The sequence below is a fragment of the Bos taurus genome, chromosome 6 (genome assembly GCF_002263795.3).
Source record: "Bos taurus isolate L1 Dominette 01449 registration number 42190680 breed Hereford chromosome 6, ARS-UCD2.0, whole genome shotgun sequence".
Lineage (NCBI taxonomy): Eukaryota > Metazoa > Chordata > Mammalia > Artiodactyla > Bovidae > Bos > Bos taurus.
Genome location: NC_037333.1, coordinates 71,185,173 through 71,203,130, shown reverse-complemented (window position 1 = coordinate 71,203,130; position 17,958 = coordinate 71,185,173). Strand labels below are relative to the sequence as shown.

At 40.1% G+C, this 17,958-nt stretch overlaps 1 long non-coding RNA gene and 1 pseudogene across 2 annotated transcripts in view; both read left to right on the top strand.

The window, feature by feature from the left end:
• Nucleotides 1-2,214: 2,214 nt before the first annotated feature.
• The window catches only part of LOC101906526 (uncharacterized), a 32,093-nt gene continuing 16,349 nt past the window's right edge, over nt 2,215-17,958 (top strand). Inside the window, exons 1-4 of one of the 2 annotated variants that reach the window (XR_003035159.2) lie at nt 2,215-2,414; nt 6,204-6,317; nt 7,571-7,642; nt 15,455-15,543. This is a non-coding gene — a long non-coding RNA (uncharacterized lncRNA). The remainder of the gene's footprint in view (nt 2,415-6,203; nt 6,318-7,570; nt 7,643-15,454; nt 15,544-17,958) is intronic. The other variant, XR_003035158.2, reaches the window with a different exon arrangement.
• LOC104968890 (destrin-like) lies at nt 8,578-15,375 on the top strand (annotated as a pseudogene).

Genomic DNA, 17,958 nt, shown 5'->3' with positions numbered 1-17,958 from the left:
CACAGAAGAACTGTACAAAAAAGACCTTCACGACCCAGATAATCACGATGGTGTGATCACTGACCTAGAGCCAGACATCCTGGAATGTGAAGTCAAGTGGGCCTTAGGAAGCATCACTATGAACAAAGCTAGTGGAGGTGATAGAATTCCAGTTGAGCTATGCCAAATCCTGAAAGATGATGCTGTGAAAGTGCTGCACTCAATATGCCAGCAAATTTGGAAAACTCAGCAGTGGCCACAGGACTGGAAAAGGTCAGTTTTCATTCCAGTCCCAAAGAAAGGCGATGCCAGAGAATGCTCAAACTACCGCACAATTGCACTCATCTCACATGCTAGTAAAGTAATGCTCAAAGTTCTCCAAGCCAGGCTTCAGCAATATGTGAACCGTGAACTTCCTGATGTTCAAGCTGGTTTTAGAAAAGGCAGAGGAACCAGAGATCAAATTGCTAACATCCGCTGGATCATGAAAAAAGCAAGAGAGTTCCAGAAAAACATCTATTTCTGCTTTATTGACTATGCCAAAGCCTTGGACTGTGTGGATCACAATAAACTGTGGAAAATTCTTCAAGAGATGGGAATACCAGGCCACCTGACCTGCCTCTTGAGAAATTTGTATGCAGGTCAGGAAGCAACAGTTAGAACTGGACATGAACAACAGACTGGTTCCAAATAGGAAAAGGAGTTTGTCAAGGCTGTATATTGTCACCCTGCTTTTTTAACTTATATTCAGAGTACATCATGAGAAACGCTGGACTGGAAGAAACACGAGCTGGAATCAAGATTGCCGGGAGAAATATGAATAACCTCAGATATGCAGATGACACCACCCTTATGGCAGAAAGTGAAGAGGAACTCAAAAGCCTCTTGATGAAAGTGAAAGAGGAGAGTGAAAAAGTTGGCTTAAAGCTCAACATTCAGAAAATGAAGATCATGGCATCCAGTCCCATCACTTCATGGGAAATAGATGGGGAAACAGTGGAAACAGTGTCAGACTTTATTTTTGGGGGCTCCCAAATCACTGCAGATGGTGACTGCGGCCATGAAATTAAAAGACGCTTACTCCTTGGAAGGAAAGTTATGACCAACCTAGATAGCATATTCAAAAGCAGAGACATTACTTTGCCAACAAAGGTCCGTCTAGTCTAGGCTATGGTTTTTCCTGTGGTCATGTATGGATGTGAGAGTTGGACTGTGAAGAGGGCTGAGCACCGAAGAATTGATGCTTTTGAGGTGTGGTGTTGGAGAAGACTCTTGAGAGTCCCTTGGACTGCAAGGAGATCCAACCAGTCCATTCTGAAGGAGATCGGTCCTAAGTGTTCTTTGGAAGGACTGATGCTAAAGCTGAAACTCCAGTACTTTGGCTACCTCATGTGAAGAGTGGACTCATTGGAAAAGACCCTGATGCTGGGAGGGATTGGGGGCAGGAGGAGAAGGGGAGGGCAGAGGATGAGATGGCTGGATGGCATCACTTACTTGATGGACGTGAGTCTGAGTGAACTCCGGGAGTTGGTGATGGACAGGGAGGCCTGGCATGCTGCAGCTCATGGGGTGGCAAAGAGTCGGACACGACTGAGCAACTGATCTGATCTGATCTGATCTGATGCATCATATATGATATAGGCTAGAGTCTGTGTATGAGAAAATAGAAAATATATATTTTGGTTTCTGTCCCAGGTTCTTGGCACAGTGCTCCCCAAACCCAAGTGAATTCGTAAGGGACAAGAGCACTAAGAAGCATCTTTTAATCTATTGAATCAGTGGGCTCCCAGATGGCTCCTGGATGAGGGCTGGTCACCAGAAAGAATCACATCATACTTAGAAGCTTGAAATTTTCAAGCCGGCTCCCTACTTCTCCAGAGAGGAGAGAGGGGATGAAAATGGAGTTAATAATTCATTGTGCCCACTTGAGGAAGCTTCCATAACTCCAATAGCAGCATTTGGAGAGCTTCCAGATGAATGAATACATTCACCTATGGAAGGGTGAAGCCTTCCCTGGTGGTTCAGACAGTAAAGACTCCACCTGCAAGGCAGAAGACCTGGGATGGATCCCTGAGGAGAGCATGGCAGCCCACTCCAGTAGTCTTGCCTGGAGAATCTCCATGGACAGAGGAGCCTGGCGGGCTACAGTGCACGGGGTCGCCAAGTGTTGGAAGCGACCTGGCGACTGAACAAAAACAAGAGGAGGAAACCCGACCGAGAGGCGGGGCCAAAGGCGAGCCCGCCCCCGCGGCCTGTTTAGAGGGAGCTGAGCGCGCCGGTTGCGGGGAAGGTGAGTCTGGAGGCTTCCGTGGCCATGGCCGGGATTCCGAGCCCCTCGGATTCGTCCCGGCCGCGCCCGGCTGGGGCCAGGGGAAGGCTCCCGCGGGCGGCCAACATCCTGGAGCACGTCTACGGACTGACCGGTGCATGAAAAGGTAACAGCCGCCCAGGTGCCTGCAGCGGCCAGGGCCGCCTCTCCCACGGGGTTTTCCCCTGGTGTGCTGGTTCCGAAAAGGCGCCGGACCGGAGGCGAGCCAGCCGTCTCAGCGAGGCCAGTCCCCTTCTCGAGTTCGCTGGCAATCCCTTCTCTCTCCTGGGAACCCTGTCTAGTCGCCGCTGACCCATCCCAGTTTCTTTAGTCAGATAGGAAAAAGATGTTAGTTTGGTTTCCAAAATTAGGAGAAGCAAAGCTAGAGTCTAATATTTCTATGTTTGCCTCTGGAGAACGCAAGAATTGGTCCCTGGGATTTAAATGATGCTCCAAGTATGGTGTGTGGTTGTGGGAACTCTCTGCTGCTTGAGGAAGACTGGTTTCATAGTTGGGCCCACATAGTGTAGGTGAGAGAGGAGGGTTTGTGTTTGTTTGGTTTTGCTGACACTAGGTGAAAACCATCTATTGAGGACCTCCCAGAGAAATAAAAATCAGCTGATGTTGAGGTTGCACCTTTCCCCTTCTTTGAGGAGAAAGAGGAAAGTTATTCTTGCTTGATTTTGAACTTGGAGAAAATGTCAGATAAAATGGATGTGTTTAGGCATCACCTAGAAGTGAAATCTTTAGATTGCCCTTAAGTAATGCTTGGGCAAAAATCTCACTCCTGGGTGTGCAGCTGTGTAGGGCACTGGCTTGCACCTGGGCATTGAGAGGCCTGGTGTGGCCACCTCTGAAGAGACAACAGCAGCAAAAACAGTGTGATATTTATTGAGCATATGCTATGTGCGATTCTAAATGAATTGCATATACTATTTAATACCGAGTGCTCTTTTGAGAGCTTTAATGTATTATTATTTAGTTTTGATGAGTATATGAAGTAGCTGCTGTTGTTATAGTCCCATTTTACAGATGAGGAAATGAAAACAAGAGTTTTTCAAGTGGGTAAACGCCCCAGTTCTCCAGCTGCTACGAGTATAGGCTCCTAACAGCTCACAGTTGCACCGCCTTTCAAGAATTGCCTTCACTGATGGAGGCTGCCTTGCCAGGAAGTGCCCCAGTGGTTACACCCCAAGACTTTTGGTGCTGCTCTGTAGCTAAGGATTGCTAGGAGGGCACCTGCCTGCTCCAGGGGGAACCGCTTTGCAGTGCATTCATGGTCTACAGCTGCCGATGGGATCAGGCTGGGGTGGGCTACAGCTGGGCCCACATCTTTGCTTCCTGCCTTTTGCTGTCCTGGTTGCCCCATTTCCTTATAATTTTCACCTGAGAACCTCCCATCATTGCATACAAGAGTCTTTGTCTCACGGTGTGCTTCTGTGTCTCAACCTGAGACAACTGCTCTGCTCTGCAGTAGGCATACCTTGGGTTTGGTTGCAGACCACTGCAATAAATCAAATATCACAATAAACTGATTCACATGAATTTTTTTTGTTTTCCTGTTCATAAGAAGTTATGTTTACACTATACTGTAGTCTGTTAAGTGTGCAGAAGCAGTATGTCCAAAATAATGTACATGCCTTAATTAAAAAGTACTTTAATGCTAAAAATTGCTGACCATTATCTGAGCCTTCAGCAAGTCATAATCTTTTTGCTGATAGACTTACTCAGTGCAGGGTTGCTACAGCCTTCAATTTGTTTGAAAAAAAAAAAAAAAAGCAAACCAACAGTATCTGTGATGTACAATAAAATGAAGTATGCCTGTACTGGGTTGTGAAGTTTTCAGAGTTTTATTCTTAATTTCCTAGCGGGAATTCTATAGAAATACAGTCCATCAGTTTTAAGCATGTCTCTATCAGATGACTTTCTCTTTTGGCTAATATATAAAGAGATATATAAAAGAAGTTATGCTGCTAAAATGTTATTTTATGTGCATAAAGGAAATAACAATATGGCTTCTTTTAGATGCTGTTTGGCCAGAAAAACACTATTCCTACCAGGGATGGAGGTGGCCAGAGTAGGTGATAGATGAGTATTCATTGATTTCTTGATTGATGAACCTGATTATGAGAAGGAAATATGTTAATACTGTTTTTAATAGCTTTATAGGGGTATAATTGACATGGTAAAAGTGTATATTTTGATAAGTTGCTTTATGCATATGCCCACAAACCCTCACCACAATCAAAATAATGAAAATGTACATCACTCTTCAAAGTTTCTTCAGCTCTTTCTGGTTCCAGGCAACCACTGCTTTTGTTTTAGTAACATAAGGTTGAAGAAAACCTCAGAGGTCATGAGCTTCAATTGCTCAGTAGTTGGGCATGCCTGAGCACAGGCATGCGGGATTTCCACTGGGTAAGACCATGAAGGCAGTTGACATAACTAGGGCCAGCCAGTCTGCCATCTGCATGTAATAAAGAAGATGGGTACAAAGCTGGACACTGATGACAACTTTGGCATCAAGGCAAAGATTCCATGTGTGTGGCAAATTTTGATGAGTTTCAGGTAAACTTTGGGATAGCCCAGGGTTTTGTTACAATTAAAGGAGGCCCTGTGAGGGAGTGATGCCATCCTCGAAACGCACAGCCTAAATAAAAACATACAAATAAACCTTTCCACCCAAACTCAGACCTCCCAGTCTGGTACTGGAAACGGAATCTCCTGGGGGGTGGGGCAACTGATTTCTGCCCTTCACGTTCATGCCCTCTTGGTTCTCTTACTGGCTGCTGCTGGATACAGAGGACATACTTTCCCATTTTAACCCTTTGGCTCAAGTGTGCTACCTCGTGGTCCAGCTCAGACATGTTTAGAATGTTCTGAGGCACTGCTGAAAGCTCTGGCAGAAGCAACAGAGATAACACAGTGAGAGCAGTAGTTCTAGATAATCTGGCATTTAAAACCTAGTTTTCTATCTTTGCTTTATGAGCCTTTCTTCCATGCCTGGAAATCCCCTTTTTTGATTCCTTTAAGTTCAAGCCAAACCCAGTTCACCGCTAACTCCTTCCGCCTCTCATTTCTTTGCTCCTTGCTGGAAGATTCTTAGAGCACAGCAACTGATGGTTAGCTTCATAATCTAGCCCTTGATCTTAGCAATCTAGATCTCAATGATCTAGATCATTGCTGTCCAATAGAAATACGATGCAAGCCACAGATATGAGTCACACATTTAATTTTAAATTGCCAGTGACCTCATTTTAAAAAAGGAGAGAGGGAAACAAACAAGTGAAATTATTTTGTAGTAATATATTTTCAACTCAGTGTCTCCAAAATCTCATTTCAGTAGGTAATCTATATAAAAATGACAGTGACATATTTTACATTGTTTTATACTAAATCTTTGAAATCCAGTGAGTACTTATAGCTCATCTCCATTTGTATAAACTGTATGTACTTACTGAAGAGTGCAAGTCTAGCTATAGCATCATGGCCTGGATCCACAATTAGCTGAATATTCTTTGGAAAAGAGGCATAGAATATGTGCTTTCTTTTGGACACGCTGAGTGTGGGGTATAAGCTTTTGGAAATGCAATTCTAGAATGCAAGACAGCACCTTTCAACTTCATTTGTCAGAGCAACATGTACCACCTCCATAGTAAGTTCCCAATTTCATCCTGTCTTTTGAATCCACACCTTAGAATTTTCCTCTCATCTTAACTTGCACTAAAGTATGTTCTACTCCAGTCAGTTCATCTCTACATTATTCTCCATCAAGTAAGTACTTATTATATACCCTTTTCTATTTACTTATACCCACGGATAAAGGAACCTGGCAGGCTACAGGCCAGGAGGTCGCAAAGACTCAGACACAACTTAGCAACTCAACAACAATTAACTTATTTTGTCTCTCCTTCAGGTACCTTGAAAAGAGTTGAGCAGAAGAATGGGCACTATTTTACTTGAACATAAAAACCATTCAGCCAATGAACTGAGCATGAGTTATTCAGCATGAGCAATTATTCTAAACATGGTTAGTATTTCTTAACTTCATGCTAATTAATAGCTATCTAGTTTTAAGAATGGGCTGCCCTGGTGGCTTATTGGTAAAGAATCCATCTGCCAGTGTAGGAGATGTGGGTTCAATCCCTGGGTCAGGAAGCTTCCTTAGAGAAGGAAATGGCAACTCACTCCAGTATTCTTGCCTGGGAAATCCCATGGACAGAGGGGTCTGGTGTGTTACAGTCCAGGGTCACAAAGAGTCAGACATGACTTAGTGACTAAACAACAAGTTTTAAGAATAGCAAAACCTGTAATATCTCAATTTTTTTTTCTAATTGTAAAAGTGATGAATGATAATGACATCATTCTGGTTAAAAAAATATTTTTAAGGGTGATAATAAGCAATATCTCAAAGATATAAAAGAAATGGACACTTTTATCCATTGATGGTGGTAATGTAAATTTCTACAGGGATTTTGGAGGACAGTTTGGCAATATGCTTTACAATTCAAAATGTGCATACCTTTGTCTCTGCCATTCCAATTTTTGAAATTTATGCCACAGGAATAATTGGATAAGTGCACAGATTTGTGTGTGGAGTAATGTTGATCTTATTATTGTTTGTATTTTTTTAAAAAGGAAACAACTTCCTTTTCAACAACAGCTATTTATTGGACATTATAGTAGGTGTGTGTGCTCAGTCACTTCACTTGTGTCTGACTCTGCAGCCCCATGGACTGTAGCCCACCAGGCACCTCCTCTGTCCATGGGATTCTCCAGATAAGCATACTGGAGTGGGTTGCCATTCCCTTCTCCAGGGGGTCATCTTAGAAGATCGCCTTCAGTCAATAACACTATTTTGAAACTGAATTCTGTAGATAAAAAGGAAACAACTACTTGTGTGTAGTTTCAGAGTCTGGTACATGTGACCACTATTCAACTGAGTTGACATGAGAGTAAGCTACACTCATGGGGTCCCTCATACTCATAACAAGAAATACCACTTCATCATACAAACAACTCTCAATTTGCTTTAATGGTCCTGTTGTCTTAGTTATAATCAAATTTGTCTATCAATATAACATGACCAGTGAATCCCACACTTAGTGCTTCAGTAGTTTTAAGTAAATCTGTTCTTTATTTCAGTAAAATGTCTGTGCAGAGTTAGAAGTCAGTATTACATAAATGTAACACTCTGTTACCCAAGCTATAAATCCTTTCCAAATTTTTAGAAGAAATTATGTTCATGGTGACAGATCAATGTAAGTACACTTTGTTTTACAGAGCAAAGATTTGGAAAAGCTGAAAACATTGTCCATTCGATCTAAGCAGAGAAGCCCAGAAAATCTCAGAGAGGTAAAGAGATAAAAAAAGGTTTTTTCTGATATATGATTATGCCAGTGTTTTTAATAACACTTTTCTTCTATCATTTTAAGCAAATATAAGTTAACACTATAAAAGAACCAGGCCAAATTGTTTTTCTTATTTTTCTACTTTCCTAATCCTTATGTTAATTTTGGAGTTTTAGAAAACAAAATGGGATTAAGTAAAGTTGGCTGTAATATTCATATTTTATTTTGGTCTTGTGGAATAATCTTTAATTTATTTCATATATTAAAGAAATATTAATCATTGAGTTACTATTATGTGTTATGTTTGAGGTCTGTGTTTGAGATACTTGATTTTGAATATAAATAAATTTATTTAAACATATTAAAATGCTTTCTGTAATGTTAATTTACTAATATTTGAACAAACTTCAATCCATTATATACTCATGAATTTCTGTCCATAAGAATTTAGGTGGACCTTCTCTACTTCTCTTAAGAATTTAATATACTTTTTGAGGTATAAGTAAATTGGATTTACATTTGTTGTTTTTAAGCCTCTAAAACATTTTATAAACATTTTATAAACCTGCTATAAAGTAAAGAGAAGTATTAATTTTTAGGCATTTTAAGATATAAAGCAGTTCAGAGTACCCTAAAAAATAAAGTGCTGTATTACAAATACTCATTATCTTTGGCATCAGACATTTCTGACAGTGCTTTCTGTGCTTATGCCATTGCCTTGAATCCACCTATACCATTTTAGTCTGGGAGGATTCAACACTACTCCGTGTCATAGCCATGTAAGTTCCTATAACTACAAGCTGAAATTCTTGTTACGGACAGTCCTTAACAGTGAATTTACAACTTGGAAGAAGTAGTATAAATAAACATGATTTAAGTTAAATTTATCTTTCTCATAGAATCTAAATTTAAATACAGAATTGTGTTCCTGAAGGTGTAAAAGTAGATATTTACTCATTCTTCATGACTCATGTGAGATTTTAGTTTGGAAAACTTGGACATTCATACTGTGTGGGTGAAAAGTAATAACTGGATACTGATGACTTGTTTTTATTTTGGGTTTCAGTTACCTGAGATTTAGACCCATTTATTTGAATTACGTTATTGCTGAGTATTGGAGAAGGCAATGGCACCCCACTCCAGTGCTCTTGCTTGGAAAATCCCATGGACGGAGGAGCCTGGTGGGCTGTAGTCCATGGGGTCGCGAAGAGTCGGACACGACTAAGCGACTTCACTTTCACTTTTCACTTTCATCCATTGGAGAAGGAAATGGCAACCCACTCCAGTGTTCTTGCCTGGAGAATCCCAGGGATGGGGGAGCCTGATGGGCTACCGTCTATGGGGTCGCACAGAGTCAGACACAACTGAAGCGACTTAGCAACAGCAGCAGCAGCATTGCTGAGTATACCCCCTGTGTTTTGCTGGAGCTAAATTTTTTTTTAACTTTTTATGTTGATAATTTTAGGCTTACAGAAGAATTGTAGAGATGGTACAGATGGTTCCAATAATACTCTCTATGCAGTCTCCCCATATGTTAACATCTCATATAGCCATGGAACAGTGACCAAAACTAAGAATTAAGATTAGCTTAACAAATATTGTAAACTAAACTATAGACTATTTAGATTTCCCCAGTATTTCCACTGTCCTTTTTCTGTTCCTGGATTCAAGTCAGGAGACAGTGGCGCTTTTAGTTTTCATGTCTCCTCCTCGTTGTTCAGTTGCAACTCTTAGCATCCCCACGGACTGCAGCATGCCAGGGTTCTCTGTCCTTCACCATCTCCCAGAGTTTGCTCAGACTTATGTCCATTGAGTCTGTGATGCCATCCAAACATCTCATCCTCTGTCACTCCCTTCTCCACATGCTTTCAATCTTTCCCAATATCAGGGTCTTCTCCAGTGAGTCAGCTCTTTGCCTCAGGTGGCCAAAGTATTGGAGCTTCAGCATCAGTCCTTTCAATGCATTATGCAGGACTGATTTCCTTTAGAATTGACTGGTTTGATCTCCTTGCTATCCAAAGGACTCTCAAGAGTATTCTTCAGCACTGTAATTCAAAACATCAATTCTTCAGCACTCAGCCTTCTTTATAGTCCAGCTCTCATATCTGTACATGACTACTGGAAAAACCACAGCTTTGACTAGACGTTTGTTGGCAAAGTGATATCTCTGCTTTTTAATACGCACTCTAGATTTGTCATAGCTTTCCTTCCAAGGAGTAAGCGTCTTTTAATATCATGGCTGCAGTCACTGTCCACAGTGATTCTGGAGCCCGAGAAAATAATGTCTGTCATTGTTTCTACTTTTTTCCCATCTATTTGCCATGAAGTGATGGGACCGGATACCATGATCCTCAGCTTTTTCATTCTCCTCTTTCACCTTCATCAAGAGACTCTTTAGTTTCTCTTTGCTTTCTGCAATTAGGGTGGTGTCATCTGTATATCTGAGGTTATTGATATTTCTCCCGGCAATCTTGATTCCATCTTATGAGTCATACGGCCTGGCATTTTGCATGATGTACTCTGCATATGTTAAATAAACAAGATGACAATATACAGATTTGACATACTCCTTTCCCAGTTTTGAACCATCAAAGGAAAGAATGAACAAAATAAAAAAGTAACCAGTAGAATGAGAGATAATTTTTGCAAACCATTTACATGATAAGAGCTTATTATCCAAAATGTGTAAGAAGCTGTCGCAATTCATAGCAAAAAAGCAAATAACCAGATTAAAAGATGGACAAAAGAACTAGATATATATTTTTCCAAAGAAGATGTACAAGTGGCCAACAGCTATATGAAAAGATGCTTAAGGTCACTAATTGTCAGGAAAATGCAAGCTAAACCACAATATCACCTCATACCTGTTAGGATGGCTGTTATCAAAAAATCAAAAGACAGCAAGTATTGACAAAGACATGGGAAAATTGGAATCCTTGTAAATAATTGTTTTTGAGAACGAAAAATGGTGTAATCACTATGGAAAACAGTATGGAGGTTTCTCAAAAAATTAAAAATAGAACTACTGTATGATCCAACAGTCCCACGTCTGGTATTTTTCCAGAAGAATTGAAGTCAGAATCTTGAAAAGATACTAGCAACTCTATGTTCACTGAAGAATTACTTATTTAAAATAGCCAAGATGTGGAAATATCTAAGTGTCCATCAACATATGAATGGATAAAGAAGTAGTATATCTTTACAATGGAATGTTATTTAGCCTTCAAAAGGAATGACAGTTCTTATACACATAAGAGTATGGACGAACCTTGAGGACATTATGCTAAGTGAAATGAACAGTCACAGAACAACAGATAATACTTGATGCCACTAATATGAGGTATCTAACATAGTAAAACTCATAGAAGCAGAGAGTAGAGGGACTTCCCTGGCTGTCCAGTGGTTAAGACTCAGAGCTTCCAATGCAAGCATTTGATCCCTGGTCAGGGAACCCAAGATCCCACATGCTGCATGGCACTGGCCAAAAAAAAAACCAAAAAAAACCACACACCAAAACAAGCAAACCAAAACCAGAGAGAGGGCCCAAGGTGCTCTCCTGCCCTCCGGGAGGCTCGCCTGGCTGCTGTGAGAAGGACGCTCTGTAGACTGGAGCCAGCCGGTTCCCTCTCCGCACTTTGCGACTGCCATGGCGAACATAACCTCAGGAGTGTATGTTGCCGATGAAGTATGATGCATTTTTTTATGACAGGAAAGTTCACAAGTGCTTGCCACCAGAAGAAATCAAGAAAAGAAAGAAGGCTGTCAACTTCTGTCTCAGTGTAGACAAAAAGTGCATCATCGTGGAGGAAGGCAAGGAGATCTTGGTGGGAGATGTTGGTGTCACCAAGAGCGATCCTTTCAAGCATTTTGTGGGGATGCTTCCTGAAAAAGATTGTTGATATGCTCTGTATGATACAGGCTTTGAAACAAAGGAATCCAGAAAAGAGGAGTTGATAGTTCTGTGGGTACCAGAACTATCTCCTCTGAAGAGTAAAATGATCTATGGGAGCTCCAAGGATGCCATCAGAAAGAAGTTCCAAGGCATAAAACAAATGTCAAGCAAATAGGCCAGAAGACCTCAATCGAGCTTGTATTGCTGAAAAGCTAGGTGGATCCCTAATTGTAGCTTTTGAAGGATGTCCTGTGTAGACCATCATCTGGTGCCACAAATCAAAAGCTTCCATGTTTAATGTTATCCTCTTGCTATATATAAGTAAAGCAGAAAGAATATAGGGACTTGCTGAAGGGGAGCTGTCTTGTCATTTGTAGGGGTGAACTATTCTGTGAACATGTGCAAATGGCCCTAAATAAATCTAAACTCTAAAATTTTATTGGTGTGAAATTAAATTGGGGATGTGTTGGCTTGTTATAAAGATTTTTGTTAAAGCTCATGATTTTTAATAGTGCAGTTCACAAACCAGTAGAAGGCCGCAAGAAGACAATCACATCTTTGTTAACCTCAGCAGTTACTTTGTTTCTTTTTTGCTTAGAGAATTGGTCATAATCTGGTTGTAATTTTGGCCCAAATTTATTTATTTCATTGAGCTAAACTGCATAATGGAAAATAATTCTCCTCACAACATATTACAGCACTAAAATGCTAACCTAGTAATTCACTGGACGTGTGCTGGAGACTGCCTTGAAATGGTGTAGGCTTAAAACCAGCACTGACCTTGCAGAGCTGCTCCCACACCTGGGGCTGCTCACTCCCAGGTCTGGTCAGGAGGCTGCTCTGAGAGTGACCTTGCACCCTAGAAATCAGGAGAATGTGCACCGTCTTGTAATAGTGAATCATAAAGCAGATCCGAGCCCCAGTGCAACCCACTTTGTTTAGGAAAACAGTGAGGGTGGTATATTGACAGACTGTGACTCCATGCTGTCTTTAATTAATTGTGTCTCCTTCAGAACTTTGTTGCTTCTGGTACTATAAAGTATGGAAGAACATTACATTTACTCTAGGCCCTGGGAGAACTTCTTACTCTCCTAGAGTAGCTTGCAACTGTAATTCCGGGAGCAGTTATGATTGACAACTCTCACGGGAAGCCACGCTGAGGACACCTGGAAGTAACTGTCCTTCACATCATAGGCATAACACTGAACAACCTAGAGATGCACAAGCAGTGGAATTTAGAAGTAGCAGTACTGACTTTATGTAATAAAGGAAGCATTTTTAACTTCAAAAAACAAAAAAAACCCAGAGAGAGTAGAACAGGGCTTTTCAGGGACTGTAGTGAGGGGATAGTGAAGAGTTATTACTTAGTAGTTACAGAGTTTGTATGTGGGAGGATGGAAAAGATTTGGAAACAGTGGTGATGGTTGCCACCAACTGTACACTTAAAAATGGTTAAAATGACATTAGAAGTTTAGAAGATATGGTCATGATATGTAGAAGTTGATACTTAGGCTTTAAACACCCTATAATTTCAAAATTTTTAATCAAGTAGACTTTGCAGAAAACTTACATAGCAGGTCAGAAAATGTGGTTTTTTAGTTAAGTGATTTTATAAATAGTAAGTTGTACATCGTAAACAGCAAATTTCAAACAAATATTAACACAAAAATATATTCATCTGACTTCCCTGGTGGCTCAGACGGTAAAGCGTCTGTCTACAATGCGGGAGACCAGGGTTCGATCCCTGGGTTGGGAAGATCCCCTGGAGAAGGAAATGGCAATCCATTCCAGGACTATTGCCTGGAAAATCCCGTGGACAGAGGAGCCTGATAGGCTACAGTCCATGGGGTCTCAAAGAGTGGGACATGACTGAGCAACTTCACTATCTATCACTATACTCATCTAGGAATTAAATGGAATTTTAATTATTTAGTAATGGAAAGGGAAATTCAAGGATCGTCCTTATAAATATTCTTCAACAGGTGAATGGATAAACAAACTGATATACCCATACAATGAAATACACCTGAATAATAAAAAGGGGCAAACTGTTGATTCATACAAGACAGGTGTGTGTATGTAGTTGGTTGTTCAGTTGTGTCCAGCTCTTTGGGACTTCACGGACTATAGCCTGCTAGGCACCTCTTGTCCATGGGATTTCCCAGGCAAGAATACTAGAGTGGGTTGCCGTTTCCTCTTCCAGGGATTGAACCAGCATCTCTTGAGTCTCCCACATTGACAGGCAGATTCTTTACCACTAGTGCCACCTGGGAAGCTTACCAGACAGGGATGATCTTAAGTGAATTTTGCTAAGCCAGGCACAAAAGTACTGCATTGTGTGATTCTATTTATATATCATGGACAGCAAAATTATAAAGAAAACAATTAGTGTTTGCCAGGAATTAGGAGTCAAGGAAGGGGTTGCCTAAGAGTGGGATTGCTTGCTTGTATGATAATTCTGTAGCTTTTGTGAGTAATTGCCATACTGTTTTCCATAGCAGCTGCACCATTTGCATTCCCACCAGCAAAGCCCAAGTGTTTGTTTTTTCATATCCTCATCAATACTTATTATTTTTCTACTACTACTGTTATCCCGGTATGGCTCAGTCGGTCAAGAATCCACGTGCAATGCAGAAGACCCAGGTTTGATCCCTGGGTGGGGAAGGTCCCCTGGAGACGGAAATGGCAACCCACTCCAGTACTCCTGCCTGGAAAATCCCATGGACAGAGGAGCCTAGCGGTTTACTGTCATGGGGTCTCACAGAGTTGGACTTGACTTAGCGACTAAATCACCCACCACAATTATTACTGCCATGTTAGTAGGAGTGAACGGTATCTCATTCTGTATTTGGTTTGCATTTCCCAAGTGGCAAAGGATGTTAAGCATCTTTTCATGTACCGTTTTATGACTATTTGTATACTTTCTCTGGAGAAATGTCTATTCAAGTCCACTGCATACTTTTAATTGGCCAATTTGTATTTTGTTACCAAATTGTGAGTTCTTTATGTATTCTGGATATTAAACCTCTGTCAAATATATGGCTTGCAAGTATTTTCTTCCATTCTACAGGTTGTCTTTTCACTTTCTTTGATAATGTCCTTTGATGCAAAAAGTCTTAAGTTTTGATAGAGTCCAATTAATTTTTTTCTGTTGCTACTTGTGTGTTATATCTAAGAATGTATTACCAAATCCAAGGTCATGAAGGTTTACCTCTGTATTTTCTGGTTTAATATTTTTGAGTCTTATATTTACATCATTGATCCACTCTTTGAGTTAATTTTTATATATGGTATGAGGTAGGGGTTATGAACATGTCTTTGTTTTTAGACCTTTTAGAAATGCAAACATTTTAAAGATTTAGTAACCACTTCACAGTTCTTTCTCAGTGATAGCAGGCAGATGCAATATTCATGCATATTAAAACCTAATACTTTGAAAAAGGAAAAAAAAAGGCATGCTTGAACTTTTCACCTCAGATGTCTTCCAGTCAAGGATTCCTGGACACCATCAGATTTTATTTTTCTGGTGCTTGCTTTTTCTTAACTGTTTTGCTGGCCTAGCTAGGTTCTGAAATATTCCTTACCAACTTCTCCACAGAGTTTGAGGCCCTGACATCATGGCACTTCGTGAGTACAGGGGAAGACCGTCTCCTCACTGTATCAATGTCTCCTTCCCTTCCATAGAAGTTTTGCTCTGTTAGCATCATAGCAAATTCTCATGAATCTAGATATGGAAGATTTTAATGATCACTATCTACCGCCTAAAAAATGATTAGACTTTAGAGAACACATAAAGTCTATTCTTGTTTTGGTTATCAGAAACACTGAAGGGATCTGAGCTAATTGCAGAGGATCATAATCTTTTTCCTTCATTCCCTTTCTAGGCTATTTATTTATTTATTTTCTTTCTTCTTTTTTTTAAAGCTTCAACTATGTCTAAAGAGGAATAGGTCATTTCACAGTTTGCCAAATGAAGTACAGCTCCAACTTTGCCAGACCGCAATCTACCAAGAGTAAGTGACACAAAAATATTCCATTTGGGTCTTGGCAATCCCCTAAGAAAGGCAGGGACAGATGGTGAATAGAGTATAACAAAACTTTAAAGACAAAAGACATATTACGAATTGAAGAGTGACTAAAAGAAATATGTAATAATTTGGGGTTTGTGCTTTAAACTCTGTCATGTAATGATGAATTTTCCAACCAACCTGAAGGAAATTAGAATTGAAAACAGGATGAAGATGAAAACTTATAAGCAAATACCAAAGCAATTTAAAAATGACTGGACTATTGTAACAGTTTCCTTATTTGTCAAGAAAGAGGAAAAACATGCAAAATGTGTTAGGTAAGGCACCCTGAATTTTGTGATAAAGGTTGAAGTTGACATTTGCAATCTGGAGTTGCCCAAAATCTTTTGAAACAAACTCTACATTTTAATATTTCCCCCATAATGTTATCCTCATCATTTCAATGTAGAATATTAACCAAAACAAAAAAACCCCCAAAACTTACCTTTTCCAGTCCCTCCTCACTTTCTTTTAGAGTATCAATAAATGATTTAGATTCTAAAAAATATAGCTTTATGACATTTGGTTTGCAATTAATGGGCTTCCCTGGTGGCTCAGATGGTAAAGAATCCACCTGCAATGTAGGAGACTTGGGTTCAATCCCTGAATTGGGAATATCCCCTGGAGAAGAGAATGGATACCAACTCCAGTATTCTTGCCTGGAAAAGTCCACAGACAGAGGAGCCTGGTGGACTACAGTCCATGGGGTCACAAAGAGTCAACACAACTGAGCGACTAACACTTTCACTTTTTTTTTTTTTTTTTTTTTGCAATTAACGTGTGTGGGGGAAGGATTAGACATGGGACGTCCATTTTGCTGATGCAGAAACTGGCAAAAATCACGTGATTCTTTGTTCAGGTGTGGTGGCTGGCCCCAGTTTCCTGACTATGGTAGAGATAAAATGGTTCTGGGATCTGCCCGGCATTTTCACCAAAGTTATTCTTGTAAGTTTTGCCTACAGGCTATTTCACTAACCTTTGTAAAGATTCTGTAATCCAGAGATCCCCAACCTCTGGGCCACAGACCAGTACCTCCTGTCAGATCAATGTTGGTATTAGATTACAAAAAAGTGCACAATAAATGTAACACATTTGAATCATCTCCAAACCAGCCCTGCCCCCCCACCACAGCATCTACTCCGTCGAAAAATTGTCCTGCATGAAATCAGTCCCCAGTGTCAAAAAGGTTGGTTACGGCTGCTATAAGCTATCTAGTACCCATACTAAATCCTTTCTTTCTTTAAACCAGAGTAGATTCTTTTGTCTGCAACCCAGAACCCTGCTTAATATAAGATACATTGTGTATGTGAGTCTTGGAAAGTGTTAAAAATAGTGTAACATTAACATGAAGCCTCATTTAAAAAATCATGGATATTTAGAAATTTTAATGGTGAATTACTTTTAAAAAGTACCAGGTCATTCAGTGAAGATTGATATTAATGTGTATTCAAGTTTCCCTTTCTTTTAAATGGAGAATAAAACCAAATGAATCAGTGTTATCTATAAATAATTAATAATATTAATAGGCTCTCTTAGAGTTCAATATACAGTATACATGTATAGCCATATGCATGTTAATGAGGACATTTTATGTAGTTTTTGAATGTGAAGGTATTAAGTCTTTCTACTCCTAATAGAAGTACTCTGATTTCTGTTTCTCCACTGGGAGTAGTTGTAGCTATATTCTAAACAAGAAAAAATTATTGAGAAAGATGATGCTTGGAATCAAACTGTAATTCACAAATGTGTCAAATGCCTCAGAAGTATAAAATTAAATGTTTAAGCGTGGGAAACCTGTTTAGTATTGGCATGCCTTCTCGTCACTCATTCAGGCTATCGAAGAATCATTCTGGAGTTACGATATAATACCAAAGCAGAGTACAGGCCTATGTGAATATTTTATGGTTTATTGTATGTGTGGCAGGCTTAAATTTTAATGCTGTGAAAGAAATAGGTAGCTCTAGAATCCTTGTGTCAACAAGATAGAGAGGAAACTGGTGATCCAATTAGTATAATGGGCGTCTGGCAGCCAAATGATGTACTTCAAAACCTGGCTGGGAATGACTGGCTCTCATCCACACTTTTACAATATAAAGGGAAGAAAACAGAATGTGGAATCCTCCTGTTTCTGTGAGGCCTCAACTCTGATTGAGTCTTGAATTCCAGACCTTTTCCATTAAAATGCTAAATTTGTAAGTTCTCAGGTTCTCCCACCTTCTCCGTCCTTTTCCATCACATCCTTACTGTTGGCCTCATTCTCGTAATTTCTTGGTGGTCCTATGGACTGTTCTCCTACAGTTAGTTCATGGAAACTAATCATTATCTTGAGGATATTTCTGTGATGTGGCAGTTAGTTCAGGA